Source organism: Bombina bombina, chromosome 3, assembly GCF_027579735.1.
Source record: "Bombina bombina isolate aBomBom1 chromosome 3, aBomBom1.pri, whole genome shotgun sequence".
NCBI lineage: Eukaryota > Metazoa > Chordata > Amphibia > Anura > Bombinatoridae > Bombina > Bombina bombina.
The window spans coordinates 48072730-48089747 of NC_069501.1; the positions used below are offsets into that span (position 1 = coordinate 48072730).

The 17018-nt window shown below is 36.9% G+C and overlaps 1 protein-coding gene across 1 annotated transcript in view; it reads left to right on the forward strand.

Moving 5' to 3' along the window:
* Positions 1 to 119: 119 nt before the first annotated feature.
* ATP6V1A (ATPase H+ transporting V1 subunit A) overlaps positions 120 to 17018 on the forward strand; it is a 230848-nt gene continuing 213949 nt past the window's right edge. The window contains exon 1 of the mRNA XM_053705827.1: positions 120 to 141. The gene's annotated coding sequence lies outside the window, so the exon portion shown is untranslated. The remainder of the gene's footprint in view (positions 142 to 17018) is intronic.

Here is a 17018-nt window from a genome sequence, read left to right on the forward strand (position 1 = left end):
AATCAGCCCTCCCCAGAACTTGATGTTCCGTACATGCGCAATACACAAACAATGGGCCGGTAGACTAGGGATATACTACGCATGCGCTATCTGTCTGTGCTCTGCAATTGTTGTCACTCAGTGAAATCAAATCACCACCAGGTACGGATCAAATCTGCGAATTCGCAAATGTATCTCTTTATGAAGCAGCATAAAATAAAATAGAAAGAATCAGTAAACTCTATGATAGTGTAAGATAATTATACCTAGTGTTCCTAGCAGACTAAATACCATTGTTAGGACACCTATTAGTTTATACTTGCTTTGAAATACATCATTATATATAGTTCAGGTAGCCCTCAGTTTATGCCGGGGTTGGGTTCCAGAAGGAATGGTTGTAAATGGAAACCGTTGTAAATTGAAACCCAGTTTATAATGTAAGTCAATGGGAAGTGAGGGAGTTAGGTTCCAGGCCCCTCTCAAAATTGTCTTAAGTAACACCTAATACATTTATTTTTAAAGCTTTGAAATGAAGACTTTACATGCTAAACAGCATTATAAACCTAATAAAATAATCACACAACACAGAATATATAATTAAACTAAGTTAAATGATCAAAAACATTTGCTAAACAGCATTATAAACCTAATAAAATAATCACACAACACAGACTTCACTTGCAGTTCTTTCTATGCATTCCAATCTGGACTGATTTATAGACAGGAAGATCTTGTTCCTTTGAAATCTGCTCGATAGCTCAGGTCTGGTTAAACTGATTAATTTCAGCTTGCTTGGCTTTACTGCAACACAAGCGGACAGCTCCACCTACTGGCTATTTTAATAAATGCACTGCTTCTCAATGCTTTTCAATAGCAGTCACATGACTGGAAAAAAAGGTTGTTATTCTGAAACGGTGTAAATTGAACCGTTGTAAAACGAGGGCCACCTGTATTCCTTTCTCTCCTGGGCATATGGAGGGTTTTAATTTTCTGCTTTTATCAACGCCATAACTCGAGTATTGCTTCACCAAGTAGCAAATCAAACCTATCTTCTGCTGATGACAGTTAATGGAGTCGAAACTGCTGTCCAGAAGGGGATGTACTAAAAGGAATGACAAGGGTGAATGACAAAATGGAATGCCCATAGACTATAATGGGATTACATTTAAAAGTGCTATAAAAACTAAACTATAAAACATATCAAATAGATATTTACCAGATATGTTCCCCAGGTACAGTAGCATATTCTGAAAGTGAGATTATTTTAATAGGATGTAATGTTTCAATTGCTATAGCAGCAAAACTATGACACATATTACAGGTAGCCCTCAGTTTACGCCGGGGTTAGGTTCCAGAAGGAATGGTTGTAAATCGAAACCGTTGTAAATTGAAACCCAGTTTATAATGTAAGTCAATGGGAAGTGAAGGAGTTAGGTTCCAGGCCCCTCTCAAAATTTTCATAAGTAACACCTAATACATTATTTTCACAAGCGGACAGCTCCACCTACTGGCTATTTTAATAAATGCACTGCTTCTCAATGCTTTTCAATAGCAGTCACATGATGGAAAAAAAGGTTGTTATTCTGAAACGGTGTAAATTGAACCGTTGTAAAACGAGGGCCACCTGTACATAGATACAAAACAGAAATAGTATCCCTGAAAAAAACACTGTGTCCAAAACAATAAAAAAAGCTTATGTATATGAATATGAGCGGAAAAGCCTCCAACCTGCAAAAGACCTTGCACACCAAAGTAGTGTGAATAACAAAGTTCCAGGAGAGCACTTATAGCTGGCACAATAACATTTGGATAAGTCCACTAGTTGTAGCGGTGAGCGTGAAACACAGATTCCTAGCACATCCTCCCCACTAGACTTTAGGTCGTACCTGACTTCCAAGCAGATCACCAACAGCACTGTCCGTTAATATGGCTCATCATCCGGGTGAACCGCAGCTCCGGTGCGGAATTATACACTAGATGAGCCTCCGTTCCGCTGTATACACTGCAAGCATGGTGTCGGGTATAGCGTCTGACGTCATCAAGGGGGCGTGCAGTAACGAGGGTGTGTGCATATGTACCAATCAGCTCCGTTATCCAGTACCTTGTCTTCAGCTCTCTCCGGACAGCAGGTAAAGGGCTTCCAGCATCGATGTAGAGGCTGCTGAGACTCCTTAATAAACCGGGCTCCAAGTAGCCCAATAAGAAATATCAAAAAAGAGGAAAAGAGTCTCTTGGCAAGTAAAAAATCTTCAAACTTTATTACAAAAAAGGGATAAAATTCCATTCGCACCAGCACAACAAAAGGGAAACAGCCGGCCCTACTAGTTTCTGCGTATGGCGTAATCTAAGACCTGCTGGATACTAAAACAGGAGGTGTTTAAAAGTAAAGTTCTTTGATTGATAAGCCATTTGCAAGTGCATTTGTCCTGTTCCTTTTTATACACACATGTATTAAACTTAGTTTTGTGCTGTACAGGACAGGTGTTCGCTTATGATAGTTATTACCAGACATTTTAAATCAGGTATTATGCTTATAGGTTGGATGCCAATTCATGATTCCTAAACATTTAATAATAATTAACAATTAATATTTAATATTTGATATTACTTAGGTTCTGCATTGTATAAGTCTGTATTGATGTGTAGAGACTTGCTTTTTGTTTTCCGAGGATATTGTTGCAATATGTTTTTATTGGTTTCCCATATATTTGTTCATCTAATCAAATTGTTTACCAATCAATCACTATGCATATATATATATATTTATATATGTATATACTTGTTTTTGTCATTTATTTCTATCAAGTGTATTTCAGAGATTTTACTATATACAGCATTTACGCCAATTTCAACATGTTATGTCTCCTTATATATATTTGCTCCTTTTAAGTATCCTCCTCCTTGCACCTTTAACTGTCTAATGGGTTAAGTGGGTGTTCACTTGTGTTCACTAGTAGCCAATGTCTGTGTAGGGTATTACTTTTAAACACGTCCTGTTTTAGTATCCAGCAGGTCTTAGATTACGGCATACGTCGAAACTAGTAGGGCCGGCTGTTTCCCTTTTGTTGTGCTGGTGCTAGTGGAATTTTATCACTTTTTTGTAATAAAGTTTGAAGATTTTTTACTTGCCAAGAGACTCTTTTCCTCTTTTTTTGATATTACATATTACATAGATGTTTACCAGATATGTTCCACAAGTGCAGTAGCATATTCTGATTGTGTGGAATTTTAGCTGCTTTCTATGGAATGACGTGTATAGCAAAATAGACTTCTAAAGGATATGAAGTTAAAAGTGTTATAACACATAGTATAAATTAACCCCTGACATCTTGAAATAATGAGATCTTCATAAGATTTTTACTAGAATAATTTTTGACACTATGGGGCCGAATTATCAAGGGCCAAATGGCCCCTGATTCCCCTGTTTCCGTGCGAGACTTCAGGCTCCCGGGAAACAGCAGTTAAGAAGCAGCTGTCTTAAAACCGCTGCTCCTTAACTGGTCCACCACCTCTGAGTGGCGGACAGCAATCAACCCGATCAGATACAATCGGGTTGATTGACACCCCCTGCTAGCAGGCGATTGGCCGCAAATCTGCAGGGAGCGGAATTGCGCAAGCAGTTCACTATAACTGCTTGTGCAATGCTAAATGCCAACAGTGTATGCTGTCGGCATTCAACGATGTCTGGCGAACATGATACGCTACATCATATCATGTCCGCCAGACTTTAATAATTTGTCCCCTATATATTGTATGTATGTATATACAGTATATATATATATATATATATATATATATATATATATATACACAGTTGTATGCAAAAGTTTAGGCACCCCTGACAATTTTCATTTATAAATAATTAGGTGTTTGAATCAGCAATTTCATTTTGATCTATCAAATAACTGAATGACAGTAATATTTCAGTAGTGAAATTAGGTTTATTGTATTAACAGAAAATGTGCAATATGTATCCAAACAAAATTAGACAGGTGCATAAATTTGGGCACCCTTGTCATTTTGTTGATTTTAATACCTGTAACTACCTAGCACTGATTAATGGGAACACACAATTGTTTTGGTGAGCCCATTAAGCCTTGAACTTCATAGACAGGTGCATCCAATCATGAGAAAAGGTATTTAAGGTTGCCAATTACAAGTTGTTGATCTCTTTGACTCTCCTCTAAAGAGTGGCAACATGGGGGCCTCAAAACAACTCTCAAATGACCTGAAAACAAAGATTGTGCAACATTATGGTTTAGGGGAAGGCTGCAAAAAACTATTGCAGATATTTAAGCTGTCAATGTCCACTGTGAAGAACATAGTGAGGAAATGGAAGACCACAGGCACAATTCTTGTTAAGGCCAGAAGTGGCAGGGCAAGTAAAATATCGGAGAGGCAAAGGATAGTGAGAACGGTCAAAAACAGCCCACATACCACCTCCAAAGACCTACAACATCATCTTGCTGCAGATGGTGTCACTGTGCATCATTCAACAATTCAGCGCACTTTGCACAAGGAGAAGCGGTATGGGAGTGTGATGCGGAAGAAGCCTTTTCTGCTCACACGCCACAAACAGAGTCCCTTGAGGTATGCAAACGCACATTTGGACAAGCCAGCTTCATGACAGTAATATTTCAGTAGTGAAATTAGGTTTATTGTATTAACAGAAAATGTGCAATATGCATCACACGCCACAAGTCCTTTGAGGTATGCAAACGCACATTTGGACAAGCCAGCTTTATTTTGGAAGAAGGTGCTGTGGACTGATGAAACAAAGATTGAGTTATTTGGTCATAACAAGGGGTGTTATGCATGCCGGCAAAAGAACACAGCGTTCCAAGACAAACACTTGCTACCCACAGTAAAATTTGGTGGATGTTCCATCATGCTGTGGGGCTGTGTGTCCAGTGCCGGTATTGGGAATCCTGTTAAAGTTGAGGGTAGCATGGATTCCGCTCAATATCAGCAGACACTTGAAAATAATGTTGAGGAATCCGTCACAAAGTTGAAGTTACGCTGGGGCTGGATATTTCAACAAGACAACGACCCAAAACACTGCTCAAAATCTACTCTTTCATTTATGTAGAGGAACAAGTACAATGTTCTGAATAGCCATCCCAGTCCCCAGACCTGAATATCATTAAAAATCTGTGTGGTGATTTGAAGCGGGCTGTCCTTGCTCGGCAAACATCAAACCTAACTGAACTGGAGATGTTTTGCAAGGAGGAATGGTCCCAAATACCTTCATCCAGAATCCAGACACTCATTACAGGCTATAGGAAGCGTCTAGAGGCTGTTATTTATGCTAAAGGAGGCTCTTCTAAATATTGATGCAATATTTCTGTTGGGGTGCCCAAATTTATGCACCTGTCTAATTTTGTTTTGTCAGAGTATATGAATATTATGATGAATATTACATATGTGTACATATATATATATATATATATATATATATATATATATGTATATTTTATACACTGTATATGTTAGATGAGACCTCAGGATTAATTGAACATGAGTTTGTTGAACACAGCTTCTAATACACGTCTATCAGGATTGACGATCAGTAGAGCCTTTTTGAAGCATGACCCCTGTAGTGTAAAACACACAAACATTTCTTTTCTAAAGGAAATAGCTCAGTGACCCTATTCATTTGACTATATATGCAGATTTTTATAACTTCAGAACATTTGGTGAGGTGAGAAAAGAATGTGTTCAAGGACCCCTTTGGAATTTGACACGTGTAATACAACAGTTCTATCTCACTGAATCTCTATTTGAAGACGTACTGCAAAACCCCCTCTTGGGGGAAGGTGACACAAATAAAATTAAATACATTTTGCAAGGGGAACAATGCCAGTTTTCCATGTATGTTTGGAATGATTCATGATATATATATATTAAAATTAAGCACATTGTATTAGGTGGATGATTGCTGCAGGGGATATTTATATAGGAAATAAATTCAGATATACATAGAAATGATATATATGTTTTGAAAACACAAAAGATCTTACTTAACCTCTGTGTGTTTAAGAACATGAATAGATGTTTATGGACCTGAAGAGAAGTGATCATTAACATTTATTTTTATTTCAGATCTACATAAACAGGATTTATGTATTCAGGAAGAAATACACAGAAATATTACATACTACATCTGGGTGAATGCAGTATATCAGGAGTTTTAAATACTACCAATCTGGAGATATAAAAATAAGCTGTTATTTGCAAAGAAATGCCAGAATACTGATACAATTATAATGCATTTTAAGCTAATAATTAACAGTGTTAAATTACTTTAATATAATGTTAGATATATGTGATGTCTCATATCAAAACGATCAGGAAATTAATCTGATGCCGCTTCACCTATAATTGATATTGGGAAAGACTGGTGCAAGACATTATGGCAATTATTATACATTTTAAAGAAAGATGTTTTAATGTATAACTGTATTTCTTTGTCATGCTGCATTTATTTGTACTGTCTAATTATAATGCTGCCACCCGGTGTTGCCACGAGAGAACTACAGCCAGAAAGATTTTTGGCTGTTGGAAATGGGATATCCAGTTATCCAATAGAGGGACAAGGTTTCGAAGGGCCACCCATATTTCACACCAATGATTACAATAATAAGTTGTATAAAGAAGGAAGGAGACACACTGGCTAAAGAAGTTTTTGTAACTGACTGAAACTGTTTTGCGTGGGACACAGTCAAACTATAAAAACAAAGTGGGCCATACTCTCCTATTCCATTGCAATTACACTTATTTTATATGAGGTGTGAAAAATCTTGAAGTTGGATATCATTTTGGGAAGTTGGATATCATTTTGGTAACGTATATATATATAGAGTATAAGAAAAAAAAGACTGCTAATTACATGTGATATTTTAAAATCAAGATAAGTTATATGCATAGTCAATTTGTATTTAATAGATTTAAAGAAACAGTGTGTTTTAGTTAGCATTTCACAGCCTATATATATATTGTTTAAATCTGCGTCTGATTGACCAAGTAACTCATCTATGCAAGTTCTGATATTGTCAGTTAATTTTGTATTAGGATAAATTGCAGTTAAATAGCAGAATATATATTATCCTATTGTTTTATAAACACTGTTTAGAATTGTATTGCTTGGATGTTAAAGGTTTTTAGTCCCATTGTGTTAAATAAATAAAAGGCTGAATTGTGAAGGTATATTTTTCTGGGTTTTGTAAGAAGGATAGCATATCTTAAAAGTTGGTTTTAACGCATATACATTTTGTTTCATTTCCTTTTATTGCAAATATACTCCAATATGTTTATGGATATTAACTAAATAAAAGAATTCAGATATTTATATTAATTGTATGGTCTAGTAGGTGCATGGTTGATAAGGGTTACTATTTCTTTGTATTTTGTTTATAACCCTGCCATAAACTTATATATATTATTTGGATAGCACTGCTAAGATTTTCATAAATATACTGACAGTTTAGATGCATATTGCACATTTTCTGTTAATCCAATAAACATAATTTCACTACTGAAATATTACTGCGTCCTGATCGGGTTAATTGCTGTCCGCCACTCAGAGGCGGCGGACCAGTTAAGGAGCCGTGGTTTTAAGACCGCTGCTTCTTAACTGCTGTTTCCCGGGAGCCTGAAGGCTCGCATGGAAACAGGGGAATCAGGGGCCATTTGGCCCTTGATAATTCGACCCCATAGTGTCAAAAATTATTCTAGTAAAAATCTTATGAAGATCTCATGATTTCAAGATGTAAGGGGTTAATTTATACTATGTGTTATAACACTTTTAACTTCATATCCTTTTGAAGTCTATTTTGTCATACACATATGTCATTCAATAGAAAGCAGCTATAATGCCACACAATCAGAATATGCTACTGCACTTGTGGAACATATCTGGTAAACATCTATGTAATATGTGTCATAGTTTTGCTGCTATAGCAATTTAAACATTACATCCTATTAAAGACTATGGGCATTCCATCTTGTCATTCACACTTGTCATTTTATAGAAAGCCGCTATAATCTCACATAATCTCACTTTCAGAATATGCTACTGTACCTGGGGAACATATCTGGTAAATATCTATTTGATATGCTTTATAGTTTAGTTTCTATAGCACTTTTAAATTTAATCCCATTATAGTCTATGGGCATTCCATTTTGTCATTCCCCCTTGTCATTCCATAGAAAGCAGCTATAATCTGACGTAATCTCACTTTCAGATTATGCTACTGTACCTGGGGAACATATCTACTACATATCTAGTTGATATGTATCATAGTTTTGTTGCTTGAACACTTTTAATTTTACATCCCATTAAAGTCTATGGGCATTCCATTTTGTCATTCACCCTTGTCATTCCTTTTAGTACATCCCGTCCAGAAGTTGTTTGTTTTTTTGCTGCACCCACCTCAAACAGAAGATTGTACTTGGAAGCGAAAAGCATGAGATATTGTATATCTAATTTACATATCTTACCCATAGTTCCCTGGTGCATTGGTAACAATGTATATAGAATACTTCTAAGGAAAGGCAAGCGGGATATGTGACTAGATTTACTAATTTTCTATACAATATGGCTCAAACACACATACAAATATATATATATACACACATACAGTGGAGGAAATCCGGGACCTGCAGACCCTGCAATACATCATACTGTACTTTGCCTATTGTACCCCATGATGTGTATATATATCCAAGTTATAACACAAGCACTCACTGGACTTGATACAGGTGAAATAAAAAGTGTTTTATTCCATATAAACAAGTGACGTTTCGAGGTGTTCACCCCTTCATCAGACCAACAATTGTACAGAGTGACTCCAACATTTTATACCCATTGAAACCCCACCCACTGTGCAAAAAATGCCACACCGTGGCCATAGCAACCATAGAAAAAACAAATACATTGTGAATGCTCATAATTACCAATCCTGTTTTAATATTATACAGTGCAATAATAAACATATAGTGTAATCATAGTGGGACCATTTACAGAACATCACTTAGTATAATCGATCGATTATACTAATTGATGTTCTGTAAATGGGAGGGATGGGGAGCTACAGTACAGAAAAATGGTGGTGGTGTCCTAGTTAGTATGTATGTAAATATATATATACTATATATATATATATATATATATATATATATATATATATATATATATATATGAGAATACAACAGACTCCCTTAGCTATTATGAGTGGATTCAACAACTACTACGAAGTTTACTCAATGTACTATTGGCATGTAATGCTTAAAGTCATGCTGACTCATGGGGACGGTCTCTTGTAACATCAATGTCATTACTTGTACATGCACAATGTTATTGTACTTTTTTGTTTCCTCTCTTTATGTCTTTATTAATAAAAATAATTTAAAAAAGTAATAAATAAAACAAAAATATAAAAAAATATATATGTTTTTTAGGTACTGGCAGACTGCCTCCAGTACTAAAGATGGCTGCAATTAGATGAGAGTTAGAGAGCTATTTGGGGGATCAGGGGGTTGGGAGGGTTGATGAGGATCACTACACTGCAGAACTTTTTTTTTTTATAAAAATAAATAATAATAAAAAATGTCTGCCAATACCTAAGAGGGTGGTGACCAGTGGGGGTGAGGGAGGGAAGAGAGCTGTTTGGGAGGGATCAGGGGGTTGTAAGGGTAATTCATAAACTACAGCTAAAATTAATCTTACAAGCTTTCTAATTAACCCTTTCACTGCTGGGAATAATAGAAGTGTGGTGCGCAAATGTAGTTACCAAAAACCAATGGCGAAGCCATGTATATTTCTGAACAAAGGGGATCCCAGAGAAGCTTTTACAATAATTTGTGTCATGATTGCACAAGCGATATGTAAATAATTTCAGTGAGAAACTTATAGTTTGTGAAAAATTTAACGTTTTATTTTATATGATCGCATTTGGCGGTGAAATGGTGGCATGAAATATCCAAAAATGGGCCTAGATCAATACTTTGGGTTGTGTACTTAAAAAAAATAAAAATATATATATATATATATATATATATATACTGTATATAGTTTTGACAGGTAAATTACACAAAAACAAGGCTCTTTTTCTGTTTAAATGGAGTGATAGCGAAAATGCTAAAAATCCTTGGGGTATTTTGGGCAAGTTCTTCTCTGAAATTCCGGGTAGCAAAGTTTTTGTTTTTTTTTGTTTTTTTTTTAAAATACATTTATTTCAATAAAAAACATATTTTATATTTAAAGGGATAGTAAACACCAAAAATAATATTGTTTAAAAAGAAAGGTAATCCTGGACATGCTCTTGAGGTTCCGGTGGAGGTGGAGCTACACAGGTGTGGCTGCACAGGTGTGCTGCGCAGGTGTGGCTCAGGTTGCAGCTCCAGTCCCATAGACGCTGGCGGTGGATCTCTCGCGCCTTGCCCCAAGCTTGGGGGCTATTTTCTCTAGGATAGTCAAAGAAGAACTGATCCGGAACCCTTCCCAGTGGCCTGCTATCCCACTGGCTCTTGCAAACCCCAGCTACCTGGACCTTCATAATTGGTAGTAACTACCCGCTCCCTCTGTCCTAAATCAGGCCCACATTACACCTTTTTGGCCTTTATCTGTGGTTTGGGACTCCGCTTGCCTTTTCCGTGGAACTCTGCCATTCTGCCTATGTAAATCCTTTCCCCCCCTCTAGGCGTCACCCGACCCCGCTAGACGAACATTGAACTCTCTACATTACTCCAATCTCACCTGCTGTTCTTCTGCGGTTTCCTCCGCTGTGTCGCTGACCGGCTTCTTCTCTCCCCCTTTCCCTCAACACCGGTGCTGCGTGGGAGGGAGCCGGTCCCGGTCCTGGAGCGGGCTTCCGGTGCGGGGGCTGCTTCTCTGGCTGGCTATGGTGTCCGGTGTCCTCAATCCCGGGCTAAAATTTGCGGCAAAAATTTAAAAATGGGGCTAAAAAAAAACAACAAATTTTTGTCAAAAAAAATGTCATTTAAAAATAATATTTTTTTTTGTTTTAACCAGTGCGGCGGGGCCCAAAGCCTGATAATATGAGTAAATTAGAAAGTTGTTTAAAATTGCATGCTTTATCTGAATCATGAAAGAAAAAATGGGTTCAGTGTCCCTTTAAGTACACTGGATGTGCAAAAAAACACATAGAAATTCGTACTTATAAGTACAAAATACAAAGCATAATTGTTGATTTTTGGTAAAATGCGCTGAACATGGGCGTTTCCATTGTCTCTCAAATCCTAGCGCAATTTTCTAAACATTTTCTCCCTACAGGTCTCACTGTTTTTTTCACACAAATTAAAAAGTGGTGAGTTTTAATCAAAATACTAAAAGCACTAATTACTCTCAGCTAGATTCCGAGTTTTGCGTTATGAGTGAAAACGCTTCATAACGCTGCTTTTTCCCTATCGCTGCTATTACGAGTCTTGCAGGTATAGATGTACCGCACACTTTTTTAGCCGTCATGCAACGTCAGTACCGCACTTTTAAAAAAGTCCTTTTTCAATGGGACTTCCATAGCGCCGGTATTATGAGTTTTGCCTGGGAGGCCAAAAAGTGAGCGTTACACTCTATAACCACAAGATCTGTACCGCCATCTAAAGTCAGTAGTTATGAGTGTTACGCTACAAAGCTGTACCATAAAACTCATAACTAAACTGTCACAAAGTACACTAACACCCATAAACTACCTATTAACCCCTAAACCGGGGCCCTCCTGCATCCCAAACACTAAAATAAAATTATTAACCCCTAATCTGACGCTCCGGACATCGCCGCCACTTAAAAAATGTATTAACCCCTATTCCGCCGCTCCCCGACATTGTCGCCACTATAATAAAATTATTAAGCCCTAAGCCGTCGCCTTCCCGCATAAAAAACACTATTTAAATATAATTAACCCCTAATCTGCCGTCTGCCCACTCCGCCACTATAATAAACCTATTAATCCCTAAAACTAACCCTAACACCCCCTAACTTAAATATAATTATAAAAAATCTAAATAAAACCTACTATTAATAACTAAATAATTCCTATTTAAAACTAAATACTTACCTATAAAATAACCCCTAAGCTAACTACAATATAAATAATAGTTACATTGTAGCTATCTTAGTTTTTATTTCACAGGCAAGTTTGTATTTATTTTAACTAGGTAGAATAGTTATTAAATAGTTATTAACTATTTACTAGCTACCTAGTTAAAATAAAGCAAAATTTACCTGTAAAATAAAACCTAACCTGAGTTACACTAACACCTAACATTACAATAAAATTAAATAAATTAAATTAAAAAAATACATTTATCTAAATTACAAAAAATAATAAACACTAAATTACACAAAATAAAAAAAGGAATTATCAAAAATAAAAACGAATTACTCCTAATCTAATGGCCCTATCAAAATAATAAAGCCCCCCCAAAATAAAAAAAAAACCTAGCCTACACTAAACTGCCAATAGCCCTGAAAAGGGCCTTTTGCTGGGAATTGCCCCAAAGAAATCAGCTCTTTTACCTGTAAAAAAAATACAAATAACCCCCAACAGTAAAACCCACCACCCACACAACCAACCCCCCATATAAAATCCTATCTAAATAAACCTAAGCTCCCCATTGCCCTGAAAATGGCATTTGGATGGGCATTGCCCTTAAAAGGGCATTTAGCTCTTTTACGTTGCCCAAAACCCTAAGCTAAAAATAAAACCCACCTAATAAACCCTTAAAAAAACCTAACACTAACCCCCGAAGATCCACTTACAGTTTTTAAAGACCGGACAACCATCCTCATCCAGCCGGCGAAATCTTCATCCAAGCGGCAAGAAGTCCTCAACAAAGCTGGGAGAAGTCTTCATCCAAGCGGCAAGAAGTCGTCCTCCAGGCGGGCAGAAGTCTTCATCCAGACGGCATCTTCTATCTTCATCCTTCCGACGCGGAGCGGCTCCATCTTCAAAACATCCGGCGCAAAGCATCCTCTTCATAAGGTCCCAGCTGTACACTGAAGGTTCCCTTTAAGGGACGTCATCCAAGATGGCATTCCTTGAATTCCGATTGGCTGATAGAATTCTATCAGCCAATCGGAATTAAAGGGTAAAACATCCTATTCACTGATACAATCAGCCAATAGGACTGAGCTACAATCATATTGGCTGACCCAATCAGTCAATGGGATTGAGCTTGCATACTATTGGCTGTTCCAATCAGCAAATAGAATGCAAGCTCAATCCTATTGGCTGATTGCCCATCCAAATGCCCTTTTCAGGGCAATGGGGAGCTTAGGTTTATTTAGATAGGATTTTATTTGGGGGGTTGGTTGTGTGGGTGGTGGGTTTTACTTTTGGGGGGTTGTTTGTATTTTTTTTTACAGGTAAAAGAGCTGATTTGCTTTGAAGGTCTATTGGCAGTTTAGTGTAGGCTAGGGTTTTTTTTTATTTTGGGGGGGCTTTTTTATTTTGATAGGGCTATTAGATTAGGAGTAATTTGTTTTTACTTTTGATCATTTCTTTTTTATTTTGTGTAATTTAGTGTTTATTATTTTTTGTTATTTAGATAAATGTATTAATTTATTTAATTTTATTGTAATGTTAGGTGTTAGTGTAACTCAGTTTAGGTTTTATTTTACAGGTCAATTTGTCTTTATTTTAACTAGGTAGCTAGTAAATAGTTAATAACTAAATACAAACTTAGCTGTGAAATAAAAATAAAACCTAAGATAGATACAATGTAACTATTAGTTATATTGTAGCTAGCTTAGGGTTTATTTTACAGGTAAGTATTTAGTTTTAAATAGGAATTATTTAGTTATTAATAGTAGGTTTTATTTAGAATTATTTTAATTATGTTAAAGTTAGGTATGTTAGGGTTAGGGTTATGTTAGGGTTAGACTTAGGGTTAGGTTTAGGGGTTAATATATTTATTTAGAGTTAGTGATGTGGGAGGCCAGAGGTTTAGGGGTTAATAACTTTAGTATAGTGGCGGCGATGACGTTGGGGGCGGCAGGGGTTAATCAATTTATGTAGGTGGGGCGGCAGATTAGGGATTAATAAGTGTAATGTAGGTGTCGGCGATGTCAGGGGCGGCAGATTAGGGGTGTTTAAACTCGGGTTTATGTTAGGGTGTTAGGTTTAAACATACATTTTCTTTCCCCATAGACATCAATGGGGCTGCGTTACGGAGCTTTACGCTCCTTCATTGCAGGTTTTAGGCTTTTTTTTAGCCGGCTCTCCCCATTGATGTTTATGGGGAAATCGTGCACGAGCACGTCAAAACAGCTTAAAGCAGCGCTGGTATTTGTGTGCGGTATGGAGCTCAACACTGCCATATTACCCACAAACACCGTTTTTTTTGCAAACCTGTAATAGCAGCGCTATTAAAGGTGAGCGGTGGAAATAACTTGCAAGTTATTAGCGAGCCACTCATAACGCAAAACTCGTAATCTGGCTGTCTGAAAGGAAAACCCATGCATAGGATAATACAGTGCACTGAAAACAGCATAATTTGATTTGTATTAGGCGTAATATTACAGTTTGAACATACACCGGGTTCTTCCTGTGTACTTTCTCCCCCATTGTGAACTTTTTTTTTTTTTTTTTTAAATAATTTTTTATTGAGGTAGTAAGTAATAACAATAGAACAAACAATATGTCCAGGCACGGATCAGAAATAATAAGAACACTTATACATTTCTCATACAAGAAATAAACGTGAGCTAAAACATTGGTGTACTAGTGGAGCAGTTGTTTTTACGATATCCAACCAATAGTGGTGCTATATATACATATAAATAGTAAAATAACGGTTGACATGCGTTATAGCACCAACTCTGCCACCATGAACAGAAAATGGAAAACAATATATAGGAAACACGGGTGACTGGAGCATATATCAATGAAACCTCGATTTTTATATTATATAACTAATGATCCCTACCTCGAGATAAGAGGTACTTTATAAACTAAAAATGATAAGAGGTAGGGAGTTGGCTTTTGTCCGACCTCTCAGAGGCCTGAGTGTATGGGGGGCGGGGGATGCAGCGGGCAAGAGCCGCTCGAAATGGGGGGAAAGGGAGGGTGGAGTCAGTTAGGATGCTGGAAAGGTAAAGACTACAGGGCCATTAACCTTAAAGGGACAGTCAAGTCAAAATTAAACTTCATGATTCAGATAGAGCAGCAATTTTAAACAAGTTTCCAATTTACTTCCATTAACAAAATGTGCACAGTCTTTTTATATTTACACTTTTTGAGTCACCAACTCCTACTGAGCATGTGCAAGAATTCACAGCATATACGTATATGCATTTGTGATTGGCTGATGGCTGTCACATGATACAGGGGGAGTGGAAATAGACATAACTTTGCAATTTATTTAACAAAAATCTACCACTCATTTGAAGTTCAGACTAAGTGCTATTGCATTGTCTTCTTATCATGCATTTGTTGATTATGCAAATCTACAGTGTTGACTGGTCCTTTAATAGTTGGAGGATCTCTAATTTAGAGATTGAAAATCAACAGTGCTGTGGTCAGTTACTACTAGAAACACTACTTTAGACTAGTTAGTTACTATGTTCAAACTATACCTTTATACTAGAGGGTACTATATTAGACTTATTACTATACGGAGGCTGTGTCTAAATATTAGGGACTCTTTATTAAACTTGTTACTATGTACATGCTGTACCCATGTACTAGGGGCACTGTATTATATTTATTACAAAATTTGTTGCTGTAATCCAGCTGTCCCCTCATACTGAAGGCACTGTATGATACTTGTTACTATACACAGGTGGTATCTATATGCTAGATGATACCGTATTCAACATGTAACTATACAGACACTGTATCTATATACTAGGGGGACGGTATTATACTCATTACCATACTTAAGCCATACCTATATACTAAAGACACTGTGCTATATCCAAGCTGTACTAATATACTAGGTACACTGTATGAAACCTGTTACTATACACAAGCTGTGCTTATAATCTAAAGGGGACGATTAGCAAGTAGCTGTTCCCAATAACTACACCTATCTCTACTATGATGGGAATCAAGCTATACCCACACACTAGAGGGCATAGTATTGTACTTGTTACTATACATAAGCTATACCTATATACTAGTGGCACTGTAATTAACTTGTTACTATACATAAGATGTACTTATATGCTAGAGGCCCTATATTAGACTTGTTATTATATGCAAGCAGTACTTACCGTATTGTCCCGAGTATAGGCCGCACTTTTTTCCCCTTATTTAAATCTTTAAATTCGGGATGCGGCCTATAATCAGGGTTTTATTTATTTTAAATGTCATTGTTGCCTCCTGAGTTCCCGCGCTGAATGCAGAATGCGAGAACTAGAGGTGTAGTAGCTTAGTATTTTTGAGACGCCTTATTAGGAGCACAGGAGGGCGGAAGTGATTAGCGTGCAACTGTCTGATGTGGTAAGTGCTCTGCTGCAACCTGTGTGATTAAGTCGGTGCCAAGGGAGGTCAAACTAAAGTAAGTGGAGACTAACTAACTGGTATTACCAGTATTTTGTTTAGGGCATACTGTTCAGAGCAACTCGGTTCCATTGTTGTGTTAACCTTTACAGCCAGGCAGAATGGAAAGCACTGAATGTAAAGGCTGTCTGTGCAGTATCAGTTCCCAGAGGAGATTATAGCGATTTACACATAGCTGAGGTACGGCTGTGCTGACACAGTAATGTGTAGGAGAGGGCAGCAAAGAACGTTGCAAAATACCGGTATTAGGTAGGAATAACAACAAGAAAATGTATGTACAACACAGAGTTAATACTTTGTTGTTGTTATTTCTACCTAATATTTTACAACATTCTTTACTGCCCTCTCCTACACATTACTTAAGGGAAGTATTAAAAAAAAAGCTGGTCAAAGGGCTGAGTTCTTTTGTGCACAGGTGGATTTTTGGATAGCAGATCATTGTAATGCTTGTTGTGACTTAAATAGTTATGCTAAATATTGAACTTAATTTATTGTGATTTTTGATGTTTGATGATT